This window comes from Schistocerca nitens, chromosome 2 (genome assembly GCF_023898315.1).
Source record: "Schistocerca nitens isolate TAMUIC-IGC-003100 chromosome 2, iqSchNite1.1, whole genome shotgun sequence".
NCBI lineage: Eukaryota > Metazoa > Arthropoda > Insecta > Orthoptera > Acrididae > Schistocerca > Schistocerca nitens.
Genome location: NC_064615.1, coordinates 969,874,905 through 969,899,432, shown reverse-complemented (window position 1 = coordinate 969,899,432; position 24,528 = coordinate 969,874,905).

The following is a 24,528-nucleotide window of genomic DNA, read 5'->3' as shown; positions in this document are numbered from 1 at the left end:
CCTCTTCAGTCTGCCATCATCATTGCCTGGGTGGATGCCCTTCATCAGGGACTCTGGTGTGCAGATAGCTCCCACCTCCATTTTGCTGGTTCTGTCCACTGGGCACCCCAGGGACCGCAGGCAGTGGTGGTGCCAGTCCACCCATTTTTGTTCGTACACACCATTTCAGGTGGAAGATCTGGTCACTGCCCGTGGCACCACCATGGACTCTGTCGATGACAACCTCTGGTCTTTCCCCCTGCAAGGAAAGAGAGTTTAGTAACTCACTGGGTGCTATGCCCATGGTCCCACCATGGACACCGTGGATGACAACCTCTGGTCTTTCCCCCTGCAAGGAAAGATGAGTTTAGTAACTCACTGGGTGTTATACCTATCAGCACCAGTGGATGTAAGTTGGGCCACTATAGCAAGTGCAGCATGTGTCAACATTCAAACAGCATGCAAGCAACTACTCAAGGTGGCCGGCTGAGGCAGCCCTGACACTAGCCACTGTCACTGAGGCCACCATGCACACGCATTACTACACCAGCAACAACTGATGTGCAGATCATCTTTACAAGGGCATAGATGGGCCTCTGGGCCCTCAGTTGTTCATGTGTTCAAGGTATGTAAATCACATCACTGTATTCTTGTTTATGTCATCCCATGACCCAATAAACTGTATCTCTTTCATGGCCATGTGTTTCCTTGCGTTCTTAGTTAGAACAAGATGTATCATCAGCATACAAAATTTTCTTTGAATTTGGGGAATTACATTTTTATGTCATATACATAGATCAAGAAATGAAGGAGTCTCATATTTCATGTTAGTAACATTACACATGTGTGTGCCACTTGCAGCTTTCAATAGCACAGATTGCTCTCTCTTAGTTAGATAAAGTTTTATCAGATTATAAACAATGCCTGTAATACCTATGATCCATAATGTCTCTGCAAGTATTGTTACACTGACGAAGACAAATGACTTATAAAGATCAAGGAATATACCAATAACATATTCCTTATTTTTGATAGCAGTTATTATTGCTATATCTGTGCTGTAAGACATTGATGTCAATAGCATGCTATATATGCTGCCAAAATCTTGACCTGTATTCGATAAGAGATGCCCACGAGCAATTACATGAGCCTGGCTTCTGATGTCTTGCAGGAAATAAAACCAGTTACCTTCCCAACATGAATTCACTTGGTACTGTGCTGTATTGTAGCATATCTCAATGCATATGTAACTGGACTGCTTGTTAAATTTCCCATTGACAACTCTTTGAAATGTGAATATATGGATGCTGATGGACAATCATAGCCATGGATTACCTTCATTCTTCTCTTGGTGGGTGTCTATAACTTTACAATGACCCAGCATGGACTGGTTTTGTGATCTGCTAAGTTATAATTGTGTATGTCCTTATTGTGTAATAAAGAGTGTTTGTTGCCCTTTGTAAGCTGTAATGTTGGCAATGAGGGCTCAAACTTAGCACGTGTGTTAAAACAACAGAATAGGTTCAGTGATCATGGAACCAGAATTCTGAGAAACTAACTGTGTCAGCAACAGCTTCAGCTATTAAAGCAGCAGCAGGCACAACAAGAAAAACAATAACAAGAAAAACAAAAAAGCCAGGTGACACGAACTGTGGAACAGTAGTGGCTTATCTTACACAGCATGTCAAGCTATATGAGTGTATACCACCACTATTCATGCCATTTCATCCGGAAGAATAAGACTAGGACTCATAGCACAAATGTCTACAGTTCCACTTCCAGTAGTGAAACATAATCAACATTTCTAAACAGTATACATTTCTGCTGTCTACTAACCTGCCATGTAATATGCCTCCTACAAATGTTACATCCTCTCATTAAACCTGAGTGTTTATAATTGTCAGAAAGCGATACTTTGCTCTCTATGCATTACAAGCAGCAAATGCATGTTGTAGCAGCTAGGCTCATATGTCCATAGTCACAAGTAGTTGCATTAGTCATATGTTGCATGGGCAGCTGATCTTAAAAGTCTGACCCAAAAGTGTCCATTTTTGTGCACAAATCACAGTTGTAAACAATTCTCTGCTGAATCATTAGTTTGTGGTGCAATAATTATGTATGCATCTGATAAAGAAGTTTGTGCACAGACAATGAAATCAATAAATTCTACTCTTGAGAAAGTACTAGGAATAGCAAAAAAAAAAAAAAAAAAAAAAAAAAAAAAAAAAAAAAAAAAAAAAAACCTTTGAAATGTCAGCTGCAACACAGCAAATATTTTGATGAAAGTTACGTATCTTCTGTAAAACTGCTTAAATATCGAAAGCAGCAGAGCAGTATTTTGATAAAAAATGTTTCTTCCACAAAATGGTGTTCTCATTCATACCTCTGTAATTAACATCAGCATTTATCAAGTTCATCTTCAACATCTAACTCATGATTCAAGTCCATTTCAGGCCTTACATAGTTTATCTGCCACCCGTCCTTGCCATATCATTTACAGAAACCAGTTCATAGATATTGGCCACTGATGGGATCATGTATATGATTGGAGCTCACACTGTCAGCATTAGTTAAGGCCTGAAGATGGTGTACTGAATCACCAAAGCTGGAAGCTATATAATAATTAACATCAAAAGGACAGCTTCAGGTGTTCCATTCAATTATAAGGCACAGGCAACATTATTGGCTGTTGTGGGACCCATCTCAATGACCAGACTTCTGATAGAGGGGTCATCAACTGGGAAATGTCTGCTTAGTTCTCCTTGTAACCCAGGATTGCCTCATCAAGTCCAGCATTACCTGGTTACATGAAACAGTTGTACAATAGGATTACTATTACGTAATGTATGACCTGTATACGATATATTGAAAAAATTTCTTCGTTAGGATACAAGTACAACTCTTACACAAGTAGTAATAACAAAGTATAAGTTAGGTGTATTACATGCACCTGTAATCCCATGAGGGGATCTTTTCATTTTTCATCTGCAAACCATCACTCATTGTGCAATATATGGTGATTAAACTATTAAAGCTTGTGATGAATGCATTAACAGAGTCAAAATCATTTTTGCAACTAATATCCATGACATGCAAGTGTAAGTATCACTGCTGGGTAATTTTATATTATTTCAAAATGTACAGTTCAAATCAATAATGATGGCGGACTGTAATGGCACATCCTCCTCTAACATTACTTTTCCTCAACAGTAGTTGTCGATACCAGTATTATTTTCCAAATTTTGGACAGGTCAGTATTATCTCAGTTGCTTTTCTGAAAACTTTCATATAATTTTATATACAGTATGTTATATTTCAAGCTAAAATTTATGAAAAGGAATTACTTTATAAAATATTTTAGTTTCAATGTTATAATCTGAATGTACAGCTAAAATTATTTTTTTCAGAAGCATTTGAAATTATGAATTATTTGCACACTTAAAATTTCTATTATTAATTACGCAGTCCTGTACAGTTTACTATGTCTCTGAATTCATTTATGAAATAATAATCAAAATTAATAATGGTATGAAAAATAGTAGGAATTCATTTAAGAAAAATTGTAATCTCTTTGGCATATTAGTATTTCTGCAGAGAGTGAGAGTCATAAGCTTGCCTCTGATGTGATTAGACATATTTTTGTATAATTGGTGTAAACAATGTAGTTTCAGCTTTGTTAATATGAAAAATCAAAAAACTGTATGATATACTAAAATGTGAGATAATCAGTGGAAAATATATTTATGTAAAAAATTCTGCAACAACAATCTTCCAATTTATCTAGTTCAAACCAACCATGAGGACTTGATGTTAGATTTTCAGCTTCAAGAATCGGATCCCTAGACAAGTAGAATTGGAGCCATTTCAACATGACAAGTTAAGTAACCTTGAAAGTTTATTGTAATCTTCGCTCCTCTCAGATCTTCATAAAAGATTTTATTTATTAATTACTTGGACTGGGCATTGTTTAAGGTGGACAATAGATGGAAGAAGGAAGGAGGGGGAGATTACAAGTGTGGGCATTGTCCGTGACTAACTGATTAATCATGAAGTTTTGTCTGTTGCAGAAATTGTTTTATTTCATTGATTTTTGAAATTTAGGTATCAATAGATTTCGGTCACATGGAGCAGTACTGAATGCTGCCCAACAAAGGACCTTTATACCAACAGTGACAATGCACTACCAATACTGATGGACCAGATCCTACGAAAGTGAGAAGGATTTTATAACTACAACCAGAGATATCAAGATGGAAAGTTAAATACAAACTATTTGTGAAGTTAATTTGTTTGTGGACTTGTGCTCTTGTTAACAAAATGAATAGGGATGAAACAAAAGGTGAGGTAGAAATGGAAGATGCAGGATCCAGTCAGGGCATGTTTTAGCTGAGTGAAATTGTAGAGAGTACAGAAACAGTAAAGACTGAAGTTTTTGCAGTTAATTTTGGCAAAACTAAAGGAAATAAGAGCAGATAATTATACCAAATTTAGTACGAATAATGAAAGAGTAAATGATTTTCAAACTTCACTATAAGGACAATTAAATGACTTGGAAACTGAAAACAATAGTAAAATGGACAGGGTATAAGATTAGATAGGTCAACTTAGTAATCAAGTTTCAGAGACAAAAAATGAGTTGTCAGAGGAGCTAAAAAGTGTGACTGAAGAAGTTGATGTTTTAGAAAATAAAACAATGGAAAAGCCAGGATGAAATGCAACAATATTATGAAAAGGAAAGCTGCTACTCACCATCTAGCTGAGATGCTGGGTCACAGACAGACACAACAAAAAGACTGTCACAAATAAAACTTTCAGCCGGTAAGGCCTTCATCAAAAATAATTGATAGCCCCCCCCCCCCCACACACACACATGCACACACACAAACACACACACACACACTCATGCAAACACAACTCACAGGCCGGCCGTGGTGGCCGAGCGGTTCTAGGCGCTACAGTCTGGAACTGCGTGACCGCCACGGTCTCAGGTTCGAATCCTGCCTCGGGCATGGATGTGTGTGATGTCCTTAGGTTAGTTAGGTTTAAGTAGTTCTAAGTTCTAGGGGACTGATGACCTCAGAAGTTAAGTCCCATAGTGCTCAGAGCCATTTGAACCATTTGAACCACAACTCACACACACAACTGCAGTCTCAGGCAAGTGAAACCACACTGCGAGCAGCAGCACCAGTGCATGATAAGAGTAGCAACTCAAGTCGGTCAGGATAAGGAGGAGGCTGGGTTGGGGGGGGGGGGGGGGATAGTAGGATAAGGGTGCTGCATGTTAGATAAAGAGTGGGGGGGGGGGGGGGGGAGAGGGGTGGGTTGGGGAGTAGCGAGAAATGAGAGAAGTAAAAATACTGGGTGCAATGGTGGAATGAGGGCTGTGTAGTGCTGGAATAGGAATAGGGAAGGGGCTGGATGGGTGAGGATAGTGACTAATGAAGGCTGAGGCCAGGTGGGTTACAGGAATGTAGGATGTACTGCAGTCAAAGTTCCCACCTGTGCAATTCAGAAAAGCTGGTGTTGGTGGGAAGGATTCATATGGCACAGGCTGTGAAGCACTCACTGAAATGAAGGATGTCATGTTTGGCAAAGCACTCAGCAACAGGGTGGTCCACTTATTTCTTGGCCACAGTTTGTCAGTGACCATTCATGCAGACAGACTGCTTGTTGGTTGTCATGCCCACAAAGAATGCAGCACAGTGGTTGCAGCTTAGATTGTAGATCACATGACTGGCTTCACAGTGTAATGTAATGGACTACTGAAACTACCGATACCACCAGCCTGGCTGGCGAGGTGTGCGGTGCTGTCAGTCAACTTGAAGGAGCAAGTGAACTTTAACTACATAAACATAAAGTGAAATATTATTATTTTGTTACAAAACTGTTAATATGATGACAATAATGAGGTATATTGCCACAGAACTATATTATAAACACTTTTCATTTTTCATACTATGTTTTTCATATATGTATACGTGCGATGTGTAAAATATTGATATACAATCAAGGTTGGCAGTACTGCACAGTTTGTAAGATCTGTGAACAGGAGCCAGTTGTTGGCGGGTGTAGAGACAATGGGCAGTTCATGTTGAGACGTCTTGTAATACGCGTGGTTTCAGGAGGTCAAGGATGGAGTGAACGAAATGATGTATTGGAAAACCTGTTACATTGAAAATAATTGAATATCATCATAATTAGCATTTATAAAATAAAAGTTGGAAGTTTAACTATGTGTCAGTTCTTACACAACAAAATACACACCCTGGACCTCAAATTGATTTAACAAACAGCGGATGGCGAGATTCATCACTGGCCGACGAGTGTGCAACAATGACCAATAAAGGTAAGAAAGTTATATTACTCTAAATTCAAATTGTGATGATACCTATCTTTCTCCATGTCTTTAACCCAGTATGTACTCTGTTGTTAGAGTGAACAGTGTGACGGGGACTGGTGGTCGACTAGGCACACCAGGGAGACCACACAGGTTTAAAATGATAATTTGTAGCTTAATATACTACTACTGATAATAATTAATATTTGTCCCCCGGAGAAAGAGGTGCATTACAACAGGTAGCTCTGCCTTTGGTGGGTTAGATGATGTTTGTGACCAGAGTGGAGTAGGTCATGGTGGGAGAATGTATGGGACAGGCCTTGCATCTAGGTCTAGTACAGGGGTATGTACCATAAGGTAAGGGGTTGGGAACAGGGGTTGTGTAGGGATGGATGAGTACATTGTGTAGGTTTGGTGGATGACGAAATACCATTGTGGGAGGGGTGGGAATGATAGTGGGCAGGACATTCCTCATTTCAGGGCAAAATGAGAGGAAGTTGAAACCCTGGTGGAGAATGTAAATCAGTTGCTCCAGTCGTGGGTGAGACAGAGTTATGAGGGGAATGCTCCTCTGTGGTCAGACAGTGGGACTCGGGGAGGTGGTGGGATACTGGAAAGATAGGGCATGGGAGATTTGTTTTTGTGCAGGGTTGGGAGGATAATTACAGTCTGTGAAGGCTTCAGTGAGACCCTCGGTATATTTCGAGAGGGATTGCTCATCACTGCAGATGTGATGACCTTGGGTGGCTAGACTGTATGGAAGGGACTTCTTGGTCTGGAAGGGGTGGCAGCTGTCGAAGTAGAGGTATTGCTAGTGGTTATTAGGTTTGATATAGATGGAGATACTGATGTGGCCATCTTTAAAGTGGAGGTCAACATCTAGGAAGGTGGCTTGTTGTGTTGAGTAGGACCAGGTGAAGCAAATGGAGAAGTTGTTAAGGTACTGGAGGAATGTAGACAGGGTGTCCTCACCCTCGATCCAGATTGCAAAGATGCTCATGTCGGCACCAATGACTCCTGCCGTCTAGGTTCAGAGGTCATCCTCAGTTCGTACAGGCGGTTGGTGGAATTGGTGAAGGCGGAAAGCCTCGCTCGCGGGGTGGAATCTGAGGTAACTATTTGTAGTGTTGTTCCCAGAACCGATCGCGGTCCTCTGGTTTGGAGCCGAGTAGAAGGCTTAAACCAGAGGCTCAGATGGTTCTGCGGAGATCTGGGCTGCAAATTTCTCGACCTCCGCGATCGGGTGGAGAAATGTAGGGTCCCCCTGAATAGGTCAGGTGTGCACTACACGCCGGAAGTGGCTACAAGGGTAGCGGAGTACGTGTGGAATGCACATGTGGGAATTTTAGGTTAGAGAATTCCCTCCCTAGGCCTGGCAAGACACCTCCTGAGACGTGGCAAGGTAGGAGTAGGCAAAATGCAACAGGGAATAACAATATTAATCTGCTAATAGTAAACTGCAGGAGTGTCTATAGAAAGGTCCCAGAACTGCTCTCATTAATAAACGGTCACAATGCCCACATAGTACTAGGGACAGAAAGTTGGCTGAAACCAGATGTAAACAGTAATGAAACTCTAAACTCAGATTGGAATGTATACCACAGAGACAGGCTGGACAGTGAAGGGGGAGGTGTGTTTATAGCGATAAGAAGTGCAATAGTATCGAAGTAAATTGACGGAGATCCGAAATGTGAAATAATTTGGGTGAAGGTCATGGTTAAAGCAGGCTCAGACATGGTAATTGGATGTCTTTATAGGCCCCCTGGCTCAGCAGCTGTTGTGGCTGACACCTGAAGGATAATTTGGAAAACATTTCGTGTAGATTTCCCCACCATGTTATAGTTCTGGGTTGAGATTTTAATTTGCCAGATATAGACTGGGGGACTCAAACGTTCATAATGGGTGGCAGGGACAAAGAATCCAGTGAAATTTTTTTATGTGCTTTATCTGAAAACTACCTTGAGCAGTTAAACAGAGAACCGACTCATGGTAATAACACATTAGACCTCCTGGTGACAAACAGACCTGAACTATTTGAAACAGTTAACGCAGAACAGGGAATCAGTGATCATAAAGCAGTTACTGCATCGATGATTTCAGCCGTAAATAGAAATATTAAAAAAGGTAGGAAGATTTTTCTGTTTAGCAAAAGTGACAAAAAGCAGATTACAGAGTACTTGATGGCTCAACACAAGTTTTGTCTCAAGTACAGATAGTGTTGAGGATCAGTGGACAAAGTTCAAAACCATTGTACAATATGCGTTAGATGAATATGTGCCAAGCAAGATCGTAAGAGATGGAAAAGAGCCACTGTGGTACAACAACCGTGTTAGAAAACTGCTGCAGAAGCAAAGGGAACTTCACATCAAACATAAACATAGCCAAAGCCTTGCAGACAAACAAATATTATGCGAAGCGAAATGTGGTGTGAGGAGGGCTATGCAAGAGGCGTTCAAGGAATTCGAAACTAAAGTTCTATGTACTGACTTGGCAGAAAATCCTGAGAAATTTTGGTCTTATGTCAAAGCGGTAGGTGGATCAAAACGAAATGTCCAGACACTCTGTGACCAAAATGGTACTGAAACAGAGGATGACAGACTAAAGGCTGAAACACTAAATGTCTTTTTCCAAAGCTGTTTCACAGAGGAAGACTGCACTGTAGTTCCTTCTCTAGATTGTCGCACAGATGACAAAATGGTAGATATCGAAATAGATGACAGAGGGATAGAGAAACAATTAAAATTGCTCAAAAGAGGAAAGGCCATTGGACCTGATGGGATACCTGTAGTAACACTGTTCACGTTTTCCGTCGCACTTCTGAGTAGACCGGGAACTGTCTCATAGGCATGCCCGATGTGAACTGACTGGGTACGGCCCATGCTGCCTGAGTTGTTGTTGTTGTTGTTGTTCCGCTGGCAGAAGTCGCGGCCAAATTCTCGCTTGCCCTCTGGTGAACGGGACTCTATTTGCGGCAACTACCGTCCGTGACGCGCTGTGCCGATGTGCGCCTCCCGCGATCTTTCTGGTGGCTACTGCAATACCAGTTCGATTTTACACAGAGTACACGAAGTAACTTGCCCCCCTTCTTGCAGCAGTGTACTGTAGGTCTCTAGAAGAGCGTAGCATTCCAAAGGATTGGAAAATGGCACAGGTCATCCCCGTTTTCAAGAAGGGACGTTGAACAGATGTGCAGAACTATAGAACTATATCTCTAAAGGCAATCAGTTGTAGAATCTTGGAACACGTATTATGTTCGAGTATAATGACTTTCCTGGAGACAAGAAATCTACTCTGTAGGAATCAGCATGGCTTTAGAAAAAGACAGTCGTGTGAAACCCAGCTCGCGCTATTCGTCCACGAGACTCAGAGGGCCATAGACACGGGTTCACAGGTAGATGCCATGTTTCTTGACTTCTGCAAGGCGTTCGATACAGTTCCCCACAGTCGTTTAATGAACAAAGTAAGAGCATATGGACTATCAGGCCAATTGTTTGATTTGATTGAAGAGTTCCTAGATAACAGAACGCAGCATGTCATTCTCAATGGAGAGAAGTCTTCTGAAGTAAGAGTGATTTCAGGTGTGCCGCAGGGGAGTGTCATAGGACTGTTGCTATTCACAATATACATAAATGACCTTGTGGATGACATCAGAAGTTCACTGAGGCTTTTTGCAGATAATGCTGTGGTGTATCAAGAGGTTGTAACAATGGAAAATTGTATTGAAATGCAGGAGGATCTGCAGCGAATTGACGCATGGTGCAGGGAATGGCAATTGAATTTCAATGTAGACAAGTGTAATGTGCTGTGAATACATAGAAAGATAGATCCCTTATCATTTAGCTACAAAATAGCATGTCAGCAACTGGAAGCAGTTAATTCCATAAATTATCTGGGAGTATGCATTAGGAGTGATTTAAAATGGAATGATCAAATAAAGTTGATTGTTGGTAAAGCAGATGCCAGACTGAGATTCATTGGAAGAATCCTAAGGAAATGCAATTGGAAAACAAATGAAGGTTACAGTACGCTTGTTCGCCCACTGCTTGAATACTGCTCAGCAGTGTGGGATCCGTACCAGATACGGTTGATAGAAGAGATAGAGAAGATCCAACAGAGAGCAGCGCGCTTCGTTACAGGATCATTTAGTAATCGCGAAAGCATTACGGAGATGATAGATAAACCCCATTGGAACACTATGCAGGAGAGACTCTCAGTAGCTCGGTACGGGCTTTTGCTAAAGTTTCGAGAACATACCTTCACCGAAGAGTCAAGCAGTATATTGCGCCCTCCTATGTATATCTCGCAAAGAGACCATGAGGATAAAATCAGAGAGATTAGAGCCCACACAGAAGCATACCGACAATCCTTCTTTCCACGAACAATACGAGACTGGAATGGAAGGGAGAACCAATAGAGGTACTCAAGGTACCCTCCGCCACACGCCGTCAGGTGGCTTGTGGAGTGTGGATGTAGATGTAGATGTAGATGTCTTCAGCAAATCTGAACCAGGTGAGCAGTTTAGGATTCTGAGTGTTTAGGAAGGATTCCTCTAGATAGCCCATGAACAGGTTGGCATAGGATGGAGCTATGTGGGTGCCCATAGCCCTACCCTAGATATGTTTGCAGGTAATTCCTTAAAAGGAGAAGTAATTGTGGGTGAGGATACAGTTGGTCATGAGAATTAGGAAGGAGGTTGTTGGTTTGGAATCCATCAGGTGTTGGGAAAGGTAGTGTTCAATAGTGCCAAGGCTATGAGCATTAGGGATGTTAGTATAAAGGGAGGTGCCATTAATAGCAACAAGCAGGACACCGTGTGAGAAAGGAACAGAAATGGTGGAGAATTGGTGAAGAAAATGGTTGGTATCTTTTACATAGGAGGAGAGGTTCCGGGTAATAGGTTGAAGGTGATTGTCAGCAAGAGCAAAGATTCTCTCAGTGGGGGCACAGTAGCCGGCTACAATGGGGTATCCTGGATGGTTTGATTTATGGACTTTAGGAAGCATGTAGAAGGTGGGAGTGGTAGGGGTGAGCAGAGAGATGGACTCTGGGGAGAGGTTCTGCGATGGGCTTAAGCATTTGAGGAGTGACAGGAGATCCTGCTGGATTTCTGGAATGGCCACAGAGTAACATTCCCCTCATAACTCAGTACCACCCAGGACTGGAACAACTGAATTATACTCTCTGCCAGGGTTTCAAATAGCTCTTGTCATGCCCTGAAATGAGAAATGTCCTAACTGCTATCCTTAACATCCCTCCCATAGTGATATTCTGCCATCCACCAAACCTACACAACATATTTGTCCATCCCTACACAACCCTTCACCTCATGGTTCATACTCCTATAACAGACCTAGAAGGAAGGCCTGCCCCATACATCCTCCCACTACCACCTACTCCATCCAGTCACTAAAATCACCTATCCCATCAAAGCCAGCACTACCTGTGAAACCAGTCATGTAATCTACAATCTAAGCTGCAACCACTGTGCTGCATTCTATGTGGACATGACAATCAACAAGCTGCCTGTCCACATGAATGGTCAGCGACACACTGTGGCCAAGAAACAAGTGGACCACCCTGTTGCTGAGCGTGCTGCCAAACATGGCATCCTTCAATTCAAAGACTGCTTCACTGCCTGTGCCATATGGATCCTTCCTACCAACACCAGCTTTTCTGAATTGCCCAGGTGGGAACTTTCCCTGCAATACATCCTACATTCCTGTAACCCTCCTGGCCTCAACCTTTGTTAGTCATTGTCCTCACCCATCCAGCCCCTTCCCTAACCCCATTGCAGAACTACACGGCTCTCATTCCACCGTCGCACCCAGTCTCTTTACTTCCCTCCTTTCCCGCTACTCCTAACCCCCACCCACCCTCACCAACTCCCTCCTGACCTTCATCTACACTGCAGCACTTCACTGTCTGCCACCCCCCTCCCCACCCCAGCCTCGTCCCTACCCCGACCGACTCGAGTCACTACTCTTATCATGCACTGGTGCTGCTGCTCGCAGTATGATTTCAGTTGCCTGAGACTGCAGTTGTGTTTGTGAGTTGCATTGGCATTAGTGTGTGTGTGTGTATGTGTGTGTGTGTGTGTGTGTGTGTGTGTGTGGAGGGGTGGGGTCCTCTTGTCTACTTTTGATGAAGGCCTTTCTGGCAGTCTTTTTGTTGTGCCCATCTGTGACTTAGCCTCTGCACTGTATGGTGAGTAGCAACTTTCCTTTTCACAATATTGTTTTAGAAAATAACTTTGTTGTTTTAGAAAATGACTTTGTAACTGAGTCAGTGAAACAATTAAAGAATGTTGATAACATCAGAGTTGAACAGAAGGCCATAGTGGAAAAACTGTGCGAGTTGGGAGCTACCACCCAATAAAATGTTGACAATTTAAACCAAAAAAATTTAAATGTAGAAAACAGTATGCAAACTAATGTTAACTGTGTTAGATCGAAAAACTTCAGCAGTTCATGAAAGTTGTATTAACAAAAATCTATGTGCAAACAATGATATTGCATGGTCCAACACGCCCATCAAAAGTTCTCCATCAGATAATTTACATCCAGTGGATTTTCTGCACCACTGCAGAGATAGCTTTGTGTCAGGTGTGAATGACTATCAAAAAATTATATTTGTTAAAAGGTTTCTTGAAGGTGAAACTCTTCCATGCGTAAATTTAAATATAAATCAGTGGGAAACATATCAGAGTTTTGAGAAAAGTTTTTTTAAATAAATTTTGGTCAGAAGCAGAACAGGGGAGAAACAAGAGTGAATTTTTTAATTGTCCTAATTATAGGAATAGGGACAGCACTTTGAAAGAGTTTTGTAAGAACCAACTTAAAAAATTAGCACATCTGGACAAACCATTGGATGAAATGACCTTGATTGGTGCACTTAAAAGGAGATTACCAGAAAGATTGCAGTGGGATTTGGTAATGGACCTGGTGACTGTTTTGAACAGTTTTTACAAGATGTTGACAGGCTGGATGGAGCAGTAGAAAGAAGTAAGTACCATAATAATAGGAATGATAGAAATCACAATGGGAGTAATCACAGAAACAGAGATAATGGTAACTTCCGTCAGGATCAAAGTGACAACAGAGAGAGAAATTCTGAACAGCTCTACAATAGGAATAATGGGAGTAACTGTGGGCATTTTAATAGAAGAAACAATCACAGAAGTAACTACTTGGGAAATGGCAGTTTGCCTCAATGAAGGTCCACAGTCTTGGGTATGAGGAACATAACAAGCACAGGACCCCTAAGTTACACTTCCAATTAGACACTAATAACAGTGTTAATGATATGGCACAATGTATCTGAAATTTTACAGAAGAAATATCAGATTTCTCATACATGTTTTGATCAAAAGTTTTGGCATACTATGTTTAATAATGGTGATGTAAGAGCTAACCACAAACAAGAATGTGAGAGTAATGAGAATTTTGGTGCAGTATGTACTAATGATTTCTTCTGTTAGGCAGAAAACAGTGTTGTTGATGTATGAAAAACAGGAGATGACTGTATTGGATCTGAACTAGGAGGTATTTTTGATATAGATGAGAATGAGAGCTGTAAAGTAACTGAGTTTAGTAGGTCTGAGACTGGTAGCTTGTTGCAAATGAATATAGGTGAGGTAAGTGACTTTGATGGAGATGAGAATTGTATTGTCAGTGATGTTGTTGACGAAGTAATTTTGGAGGAATGTGGTGATGATGAGTATCAGGTGTTTATGGAGTTTAATAATAACGAAGTTTCAGAGTTACTTGTAAATGATGGTGGCAATACAGGAAAGTGATATATGTGATGTTGTAAGTGTGGGTCATGGAACACCAGTCCAGTCAGAACAGCTTTTCATTGATGTCATGCACAGTAATGATCCAAACAGTGATGATGAGGTATCTGTCAGCTTGGAGAATGAAGGTGGAAACTTTTTGAAGTTTGTTTGGGACCAGATTAATGATAACTTAGATAAAGGTGCATTTTGAAATAAGTTAGCTGTGGTTAGTCAGAATTTGTATCTCAATTGGTGAAATGAAGTGAAAGAGGATCTAAGCATAAAGTGTAATTTTGACAGTAATGTGTTTTGTGTTCCTTCTGTAACAAGTGATGTTAGTTGTGCCATGGAATTTATCCATTGTGTTCAATCTTTACGCGACAGCATGTCCGCCCCCCGGTAGCTGAATGGTCAGCGTGACGGATTGTCAATCCTCTGGGCCCAGGTTCGATTCCCAGCTGGGTTTTGTGCTGTCCTCATCATCATCCTGTCATCCTCATCGATTGCAGTTAACCGAAGTGGCATCAAATTGAAAGACCGGCACCCGGAGAACGGCCTGCCCGAAAGGGGGGCCCTAGCCATACGATTAAATAAATAAATAAACCTGACAGCATGAGTAATCAAAGTTATGTAATGATACCTATAAAGTTAATAAAACTTTGTGAAGACAGTGTGGATGGACCATTTGATGAAATTGAAAGTGATCTTTTGCATGGACTGTCTGACAACAGAGAGGATGATTCAGATTTTGGATGCCCTTACATTAAAATTAAGATTGATAAGTAGGAAGGCCAATGTTTGATTGATACAGATTTGTGGTATATCTGAACAATTTAGAGACAATGTCAAGTATAGTAAGAGTTTTGTGGAAATGTCCATTGTAGTTGTAAAGATAAGAGGAGCTACAGGATTCAGTGTGAAAGCTAGACTGGAAGTTACCTATCCATTGGAGTGTGTGATGAGAAATCTAGGAAGGAAACTGAAAGATGTGGGTGGATACACTCCCATGCTCTTATATGGCTGTGCCCTTGTTGGTCCAGTTGACTTTCAAGAGATCATAGGTGCTGGGTAATGTACTCAAGCATCTGTCAACTACATCAGTCTTGTGACTGAAATTTGTAATCTGTTAGCCAAGAAATTATCCTATATGCAAAATTGTTGTATTTAAATAAATTTCAAGAAACTATTTGTTTGGAAAAAAAGTCACTGCTATGAACATATTATTCCACATAAATGTATGTTTTTTCAAGTAGGTGGATTAACTTCCCAATACATTATGTAATTTTAAATCTTGCTTGACTTGGGTTTAATGCTGTGGAAGGTTGATATTCTATGACTGATGATTTGTTACATTCAATACAGAAATGTGAAAACTTAAAAAGTTCAGAAGTATGTTCTATGAACCATGTTGTAAATAATTATCAAAATCTGATAAAATTAGGGACTGTTAAGTTATTAGTCATATATTTCCATAAACTTTCTTATCTCAGCACTCAATATGTATTTTTTTATCAATTGTAAATGAATTTTCTAAGTTTCTATGTACATAGGTTAGTTTGTATGAACAATTAGCAAATAGTGTGGAAGACATTTCCATTCGTGATCATACATTGTGTGCAAATTGTATATCAACATGTGTACAATTCTGATTTCACAGACTGATTTTGGTCCTCATGCTACTCGATTATGTCATCATTCCAAGCTATTAATTACTCTGATTACCTGAATTTATCCTGAGTACTGTGTTATTGTATCTCACTGGAACTAGAGTTGTGTGCAAACCCATGCTAAACTCTGTTTTGTGTACCCCCAGTTATTGCAACTGCGTTTGTGTACTCAAGGAGAGTGAGCAACTATTGATTGAGGCAAGATGCTTCCCCTAATTATGCTTTACATATGATTGAACTTATTGATATATGTTTATGAACTTTATACATTTTGTTGTGTTGAAACATTTCTGCTGGTGTGTACCCAATATGGTTTGGATTCACAGGTTGGTCCCCACATCATAAGCATAGGCCCTAATATTTTTTCATTACGTTTCCTTTTCATGAGTCAACATATCCTTACGTACTCTGGTTTATGTGGCTGATTGATTTTGTGCTGTACTCCTACTTTTGACTGAGTATATTCTTCTGGTCAGTACCCATCGTTGTGAGTTTTTTGAGTCAGCTCACTTGTCGCACACTTTGGCTCTGAACTTTTTCTTCTCTTTTGATGATTTTGAAGATGTGACTTTATAGATGTAAACTTGCAATTTGTAATTTTAGTAGTTTACATTTCCCCTGCACTTATTGCTATAGTTAAGTGTTGAAATGCTGTAGTTTTAAATTTGTATCTTTTGTCTTGAGACAGAATTTCCGTGGATCTGAAAATATGAGTGCCATGTCCTCATATAAGTACAGATTATTACATGTATAGTAGATATTTTTTTACATTTTCTGTAATATGTCAAGATTCTGGTTTTGGGATCATTGTAATTACATTCTGTAACACATTAATCTAAACCTATATTGCACTAAAGTTGTACTTGCTTCTTAAGTTGCTTATTTGAAGCAGTGTTTCTCGCATAACTTCATTCTTAACTAACAGCCTGTACTCACATTCATAGAGCTCATTTATTCTTAAGTATATTGGTTAATGAGACCTATAAACTGGTGTAATTAAAAATCTTGTAAGTTATGTGTTATGTATCAGAGACTTCTATACATCTGAATTCTACTTTATGATGGTTAATATGCTTACACTTGTGGTATTTACTATGTTTGTAGAAACAGTGTTTCACTTTTGTATTATGTTCATTTACATTAGATTATTATGGTAACATTTTTCTATAGCATTTTATTATTCATTTTTACATAACATTAACAGATACTTAAACCTCATTCATTGCAATTCAGAAAGAGACTTAAAGATTACACTAGATTACACCATTCCCTATGAAGCTAGATGTGTTAGAGCAACTTCAAGTGAATTTTGTCCATAATTTGGGAAATTGTCACCATATGTTAATTTTGCCATATCACTACTCAGGTTTCACACTTATTTGGACTATAGACAAATTGTAAGGAAGAACTCTGTTCTAATCAGTAATTTGTCAGATGCTATGTATTCCCTCTATACCTTTTGCAGTTTTTTGTAAGCTATCCTATCCTTACATTCATAGGGAAGTGATGATCATACAACCTAAAATTCTTTCTAATTTTGGAATTTAACTTTGAAAATCTATATTCTATCTTGTGACATCATTTTGTACAGCATTTGGCAAACCTTATAGTAGGTCAAAAATACTGTAAACTAATTGTTTCCATATTATGTGAGGGGGATATTGTAACAGGTCATCCTCCTGCAGCATTACTTTTCCTCAAGAGTAGTTGTCGATACCAGAATCATTTTTCGAATTTTGGATAGGTCAGTATTATCTCAGTTGTTTTTCTGAAAACTTTCGTGTAACTTTATATAAAGTATGTTATATTTCAAGCTAAAAATTATGAAAAGGAAATACTTTATAAAATATTTCACTTTCGATGTTATAATCGTTAAGCATTAGTTCTGAATGTACAGTTGAATTTTTTTTTTCAGAAACATTTGAAATTATGAATTATTTGCACTCTTGAAATTTGTATTATTAATTATGCAATCCTGTATTGATTACTATGTTTATTTCTGGATTCATTTATGAAATAATTATCAAAATTAATAATGTAATGAAAATTAGTTGGAATTCATTTATTAAGAAAAATTTTTAACCCTTTGGAATATTGGTATTTCTGCAGAGTGTGAGAGTCATAAACATGCCGCTGAAGTGATTGGACGTGTTTTTGTATAATATGTGTGAATAATGTAATTTTGGCTTTGTTAATGAGAAAAATCAAAATATTGTTTGTTTATTTTTATTTATTTATTTATTTTATTTGAGATACATATTCCATAGATACAGTATGGCATGATTATGCATGGATGTGGAACGAGTCAAAGCAGATACAATATAGATATCATACAATACAAAACATACTGCTTTATTACATATGGTAGATGAATGATTCAAAGCTGGTACAATACAATAATATAACAGAGATAATAAACAATATAATACAAAAATACAATAATGATAAAAAAACAATACAGATACAATGACAAAGGAAATAATCTAAATTACTAGTCAAATTATTTATCCTTGCTGAAGAATTCATCTAAAGAGAGAAAACATTTTTCCAGTAGGAATTCCTTTAGATTTTTTTTAATAGCATTTCATTTTCTTTTAGACACTTAATATTACTCGGGAGTGTGTTAAAGATTTTTATATATGTGTACTTTACCCCTTTTTGTACCAGAGACAGATTTTTCCATTCACAGTGCATTTCACCTTTCTGCCTTGTGTTATAATGATGGTATGCCTCATTTGTTTCATATTAAGAGGAATTGAGAAGTGTGAAAGCCATGAGTGAGAGGAGATATTGTGAGGTTTAAAAAGATTTCAACATGAGGTTCTTGGAGGAACACTACATGTAATTGGGACTACTTTTTTCTGGCTTACAAAAAAATTTTTTTTTATGTTGAGTTGTCCCAAAAGATTATTCCATAGCACATCACTGAATGAAAGTAGCCAAAATAAGCAGACTTTCATATGTTAATGTCTCCAATTTTGGAGATTATTCGGATGGCAAATGTTGCTGAGCTAAGCTTTTTTAGTGTTTGCTGTATGTGGAATTCCCATTTGAGCCGGTTATCTATGTGAACGTCTGGGAACTTTGTGCACTGAACACTCTGTAACTGTTGGCTCTCATGTGCAACATTAATCTCTTCTGGGCTTATGTAACTGGATTGGCATTGCATGTAATTTGTTTTACTGAGGTTTATTGCTATAGAATTTGCTGTGAACCAGTTCAAAGCATTTGCAAGTGCTTGGTTGGCATTTAACTCTATGTCAGTGGAGATTTTGCTGGCTGTCACTATACTTCTGTCATCTGCAAAAATTGTGATGTTTCTAGCACTGTTCGAGGACAGGGGTAGGTCATTAATATATATAATAAATAGGAGGGGACCAAGGACTGACCCTTGTGGAACTCCATGGTGTACTATTCGCCCGTCAGACTCTACCTATCCTACTTCTAGATTGTTAACACCTAATACTATTTTTTGTTGTCTGTCTTCTAGATATGATCTGAGCCAGTTACCCATTTGTCCATGGATTCCATATTGGGCTGCTTTTCCTTAAAGTGTTCTGTGATTGACGCAGTCAAAAGTCTTACTCAGGTCACAGAATATGCCAACAGGTAATTTTTTCCTGTCAAGGCATTCTAAAACGTTATCTGTAAGTGCATAAATTGCTTCGGTTGTAGATATACCTGATCTGAAACCAAACTGTTGTTTACTAATTAGTGTAAGTTTTTCAAGGTGATTGACAATCCTGACGTGTATTAATTTTTCAAAGACTTAAGAAAATGCTGTTACAACAGAGATAGGATGATAGTTGGAAACATCTGTGGGATCACCTTTTTTGTATAGGGGCTTCACAGTAACATACTTCATTCTGTCAGGGAAGATACCTTGATTTATAGAGGCATTGAATATATGAGTTAGAACTTTAGAGAGTTGATTACAGCTGGCTTTTAGCAGTTTGCTGGAAATATTGTCTACACCTGATAAATTTTTACTTTTTAGAGAAACTATGGTTTTTCTTACTTCTTGCACAGTTATGGGGGCCATACCTATCATGTTTGTAGAATTCGGGAAATGTTATTCCAGAGTTTTCATTGCCTTTTCTGAAGAGCCTTTGCATGCTGTTTTCTCAGCAACAGTTAAAAAGTGCTCATTAAAGATTTTAGCTACAATATCTTGATTTTTAACTAGCTTACCTTCATTGTTAAGAGCAATATTTTTGGTCTTGTTGGGGTAATTTGCACCAGTCTCATTTCTTATCATTCCCATCCAGTTTTGATTTTATTAATGGAGTTATTAATTTTTGAGCACAGATACATACTTTTTGATTTCTGAATGACTTTGTTCAATATTTTACAGTATTTTTATAGTTATTTAAAAGGGTAGGGTCATCTGATTTCTTTTGCATGAAATCCTAGTTCCAGTGGTAATCCAAGGCTTGTTGGTGGATTTTTTAGTATAGGTTTTATATATTCTTTTTGGTAAAGTACTTTCAAATATTATAGTCACTTCATTACTGAAAAGATTGTATTTGGAATTGGCATTTTCTACATTACGAGGGTCACTCCAAAAGAAATGCACACTATTTTTTTTTTTAAATCCATCTTTTATTCTACATGTTTGAAAGTTTTACAGTGTGTAGGTACATCATTCAGGAACAATATTTTCATTTCTCCATACAATTTCCATCCCTCTCAACTGCCTTACACTATCTTGGAACCAGCACCTGTATACCCGCACAGTAAAATTCTGGACCAACCTGTCGGAGCCACTGTTTGGCAGCATCCACAAGAGAGTCATCATCTTAAAACCCTGTTTCATGAAGAGAGTCTTTCAGTTTTCCAAAGAGATGATAGTCACAATGAGCCAGGTCAGGACTGTAAGACGGGTGTTTCAGTGTTGTCCATCCGAGTTTTGTGATCGCTTCCATGGTTTTTTGACTGACATGTGGCCGTGCATTGTTGTGCACAGCAAAACATTTTGCTTTTGCCTATGTGGTCAAACACGACTCAGTTGAGCTTGAAGTTTCTTGAGTGTCATCACATATGCATCAGAATTTATGGTGTTCCCACTTGGCATGATGTCCACAAGCAAGAGTCCTTCGGAATCGAAAAACACCGTAGCCATAACTTTTCCAGCAGAAGATGCGTGGTTTTGAATTTTTTTTCTTGGGTGAATTTGCATGATGCCACTCCATTGATTGCCTCTTCATCTCTGGTGAAAAATGATGGAGCCATGTTTCATCACCTGTCACAATTCTTCCCAGATATTCATCTCCACCATTCTCGTACTGTTCCAAAAGTTCACTGCATACCGTTTTTCTTGTTTCTTTGTGAGCCACTGTCAACATCCTGGGAACTAACCTGGTGCAAACCTTTTTTAACGCCAACACTTTCAATATTCTGCAAACACTTCCTTCCCCTATCCCAACGTAGCATGACAATTTGTTCACTGTGACGCGTCTGTCAGCAGTCACCAATTCGTTAACTCTCTGCACATTGTCTGGTGTGTGTGCAGTATGAGGCCTGCCACTGCAAGGACAATCCTCAATATTGCCGTGCCCACTTTCATCACATAACCTGCTTGCCCACTGACTAACTGTACTGTAATCGACAGCAGCAGCTCACTATCCATTTAGTCAAGTTGGTCTGTTTTCATGTATTGGGAGACTGGGAAGAATCAGGTTTACCTGGCGTTTTCAGCAGCCATTTGTCCAATGTTGTCTGTCTATACCCATTCCTGCAGTCTTCTTGTGTTAATGATTTCCAACCTCTTGTGGATGTTTCCCACTGTCTCACTTTCACAGCACAGGAATTCTATGACAGCATGTTGCTTTTGATGAACGTCAAGTGTAGCAGCCATCTTGAAGACATGCTGTGATGGCGCCACTCACGGGAACAGGTTGAACTAAGTTTGAAAACAAGCGGGAAGGATGTATCTACACACTGTAAAACTTTCACACATGGAGAATGAAAACTGCAATTTTACAAAAATAGTGTGCATTGCTTTTGGAGTGACCCTTGTATATACTGGACCCCAGTGTACTTTTTGGAGACGTGATTTAAAGATCTCAGTAGTTTCATCAGTAGATTTCCTAGTAATTTTCCAGTTGGGACCACTATTAATCTCACATATACTTGAATTGTTAATGGGGTCTTTGTCCATCATGGTCAGAGAGACCATTCAGGACTTGCCTGACAGCTATATCATCAATCTTGGTTATGTCAATAAATACATTATCAGTTAATGATTTTGTTCATGAAGTTATACTGGTGGGAAAATTTACAACAGAAGCAAAATTATATGAGGACATCAAGTTCTCAAGGTCTGTCCTGTCTCTGGAGCTCGTTACAAAATTTGCATTGAAGTCGCCATCAACTATGACATCTCTACTGAGTTTAAATACGTATGTTAAGAGTGCATCTTACTGTTTCAAAAAAATGCTAAAGTTACCTGAAGGTGCGCTGTATAAAGCCACTGCTGCTATATAAGAATTATTTAAAGCCAGCTCTATGGCACACACATCAAATTGTTGATCTGTACAAAAATTCTGCACATTAATTACACTACATGTGATGCTGTTTCTGACATAGATCGCTACTCCACCTTTTTCTATGTATTTTCTACAGTAAGATGTTGCTAAGCAGTAATTATCTATAGCACGTTTTTCAATATCCGACATAAAATGGTGCGCACTAAAGCACAGAACATGGGCATAATCTATATCTTGTGGCTCCTGGATATTAATTAAGAGTTCATTAATCTTGTTGCTCAGGCTACATACACTCCTGGAAATGGAAAAAAGAACACATTGACACCGGTGTGTCAGACCCACCATACTTGCTCCGGACACTGCGAGAGGGCTATACAAGCAATGATCACACGCACGGCACAGCGGACACACCAGGAACCGCGGTGTTGGCCGTCGAATGACGCTAGCTGCGCAGCATTTGTGCACCGCCGCCCTCAGTGTCAGCCAGTTTGCCGTGGCATACGGAGCTCCATTGCAGTCTTTAACACTGGTAGCATGCCGCGACAGCGTGGACATGAACCGTATGTGCAGTTGACAGACTTTGAGCGAGGGCGTATAGTGGGCATGCGGGAGGCCGGGTGGACGTACCGCCGAATTGCTCAACACGGGGGCGTGAGGTCTCCACAGTACATCGATGTTGTCGCCAGTGGTCGGCGGAAGGTGCACGTGCCCGTCGACCTGGGACCGGACCGCAGCGATGCACGGATGCACACCAAGACCGTAGGATCCTACGCAGTGCCGTAGGGGACCGCACCGCCACTTCCCAGCAAATTAGGGACACTGTTGCTCCTGGGGTATCGGCGAGGACCATTCGCAACCGTCTCCATGAAGCTGGGCTATGGACCTGCACACCGTTAGGCCGTCTTCCGCTCACGCCTCAACATCGTGCAGCCCGCCTCCAGTGGTGTCGCGACAGGCGTGAATGGAGGGACGAATGGAGACGTGTCGTCTTCAGCGATGAGAGTCGCTTCTGCCTTGGTGCCAATGATGGTCGTATGCGTGTTTGGCGCCGTGCAGGTGAGCGCCACAATCAGGACTGCATACGACCGAGGCACACAGGGCCAACACCCGGCATCATGGTGTGGGGAGCGATCTCCTACACTGGCCGTACACCACTGGTGATCGTCGAGGGGACACTGAATAGTGCACGGTACATCCAAACCGTCATCGAACCCATCGTTCTACCATTCCTAGACCGGCAAGGGAACTTGCTGTTCCAACAGGACAATGCACGTCCGCATGTATCCCGTGCCACCCAACGTGCTCTAGAAGGTGTACGTCAACTACCCTGGCAAGCAAGATCTCCGGATCTGTCCCCCATTGAGCATGTTTGGGACTGGATGAAGCGTCGTCTCACGCGGTCTGCACGTCCAGCATGAACGCTGGTCCAACTGAGGCGCCAGGTGGAAATGGCATGGCAAGCCGTTCCACAGGACTACATCCAGCATCTCTACGATCGTCTCCATGGGAGAATAGCAGCCTGCATTGCTGCGAAAGGTGGATATACACTGTACTAGTGCCGACATTGTGCATGCTCTGTTGCCTGTGTCTATGTGCCTGTGGTTCTGTCAGTGTGATCATGTGATGTATCTGACCCCAGGAATGTGTCAATAAAGTTTCCCCTTCCTGGGACAATGAATTCATGGTGTTCTTATTTCAATTTCCAAGAGTGTATGTTTTGATGGTAAATAGTCAGATTTTGATTTCCATAACCACTTACACATTTATCCCTAGAAAAGAAATATCAGTTACAGAGTGAGTTTGGTATTTTTCACTATCCATTTAGTCGAGTTGGTCTGTTTTCATGTATTGGGAGACTGGGAAGAATCAGGTTTACCTGGCGTTTTCAGCAGCCATTTGTCCAATGTTGTCTGTCTATACCCATTCCTGCAGTCTTCTTGTGTTGTGGAGCACTTATTCTTCGAATGTGTGTGTCTTGAGTATATGTTGTTCCTGGCATTTAGACGATTTCACAAATAGTGGGTGCTAAGTGACTTTTTCCGCACCGATTGAGGTGAAGGCCGTGAGTGGTGTAAAGTTCTCTACTAAAATTTTGCATGTTAACCATTTGTACATTCACATAACAGTTGAATTTCTGCATATTGACTGTTTGTATATGCTATGCCCTATTAACACACAAGAATTGAGGCAAGTCATACCTGTGCGGAATATCAAGCACAATGACGTTTGAGAGATGTATGATGTACTAAAATGTGAGAAAATCAGTGGAAAATATATTTACAT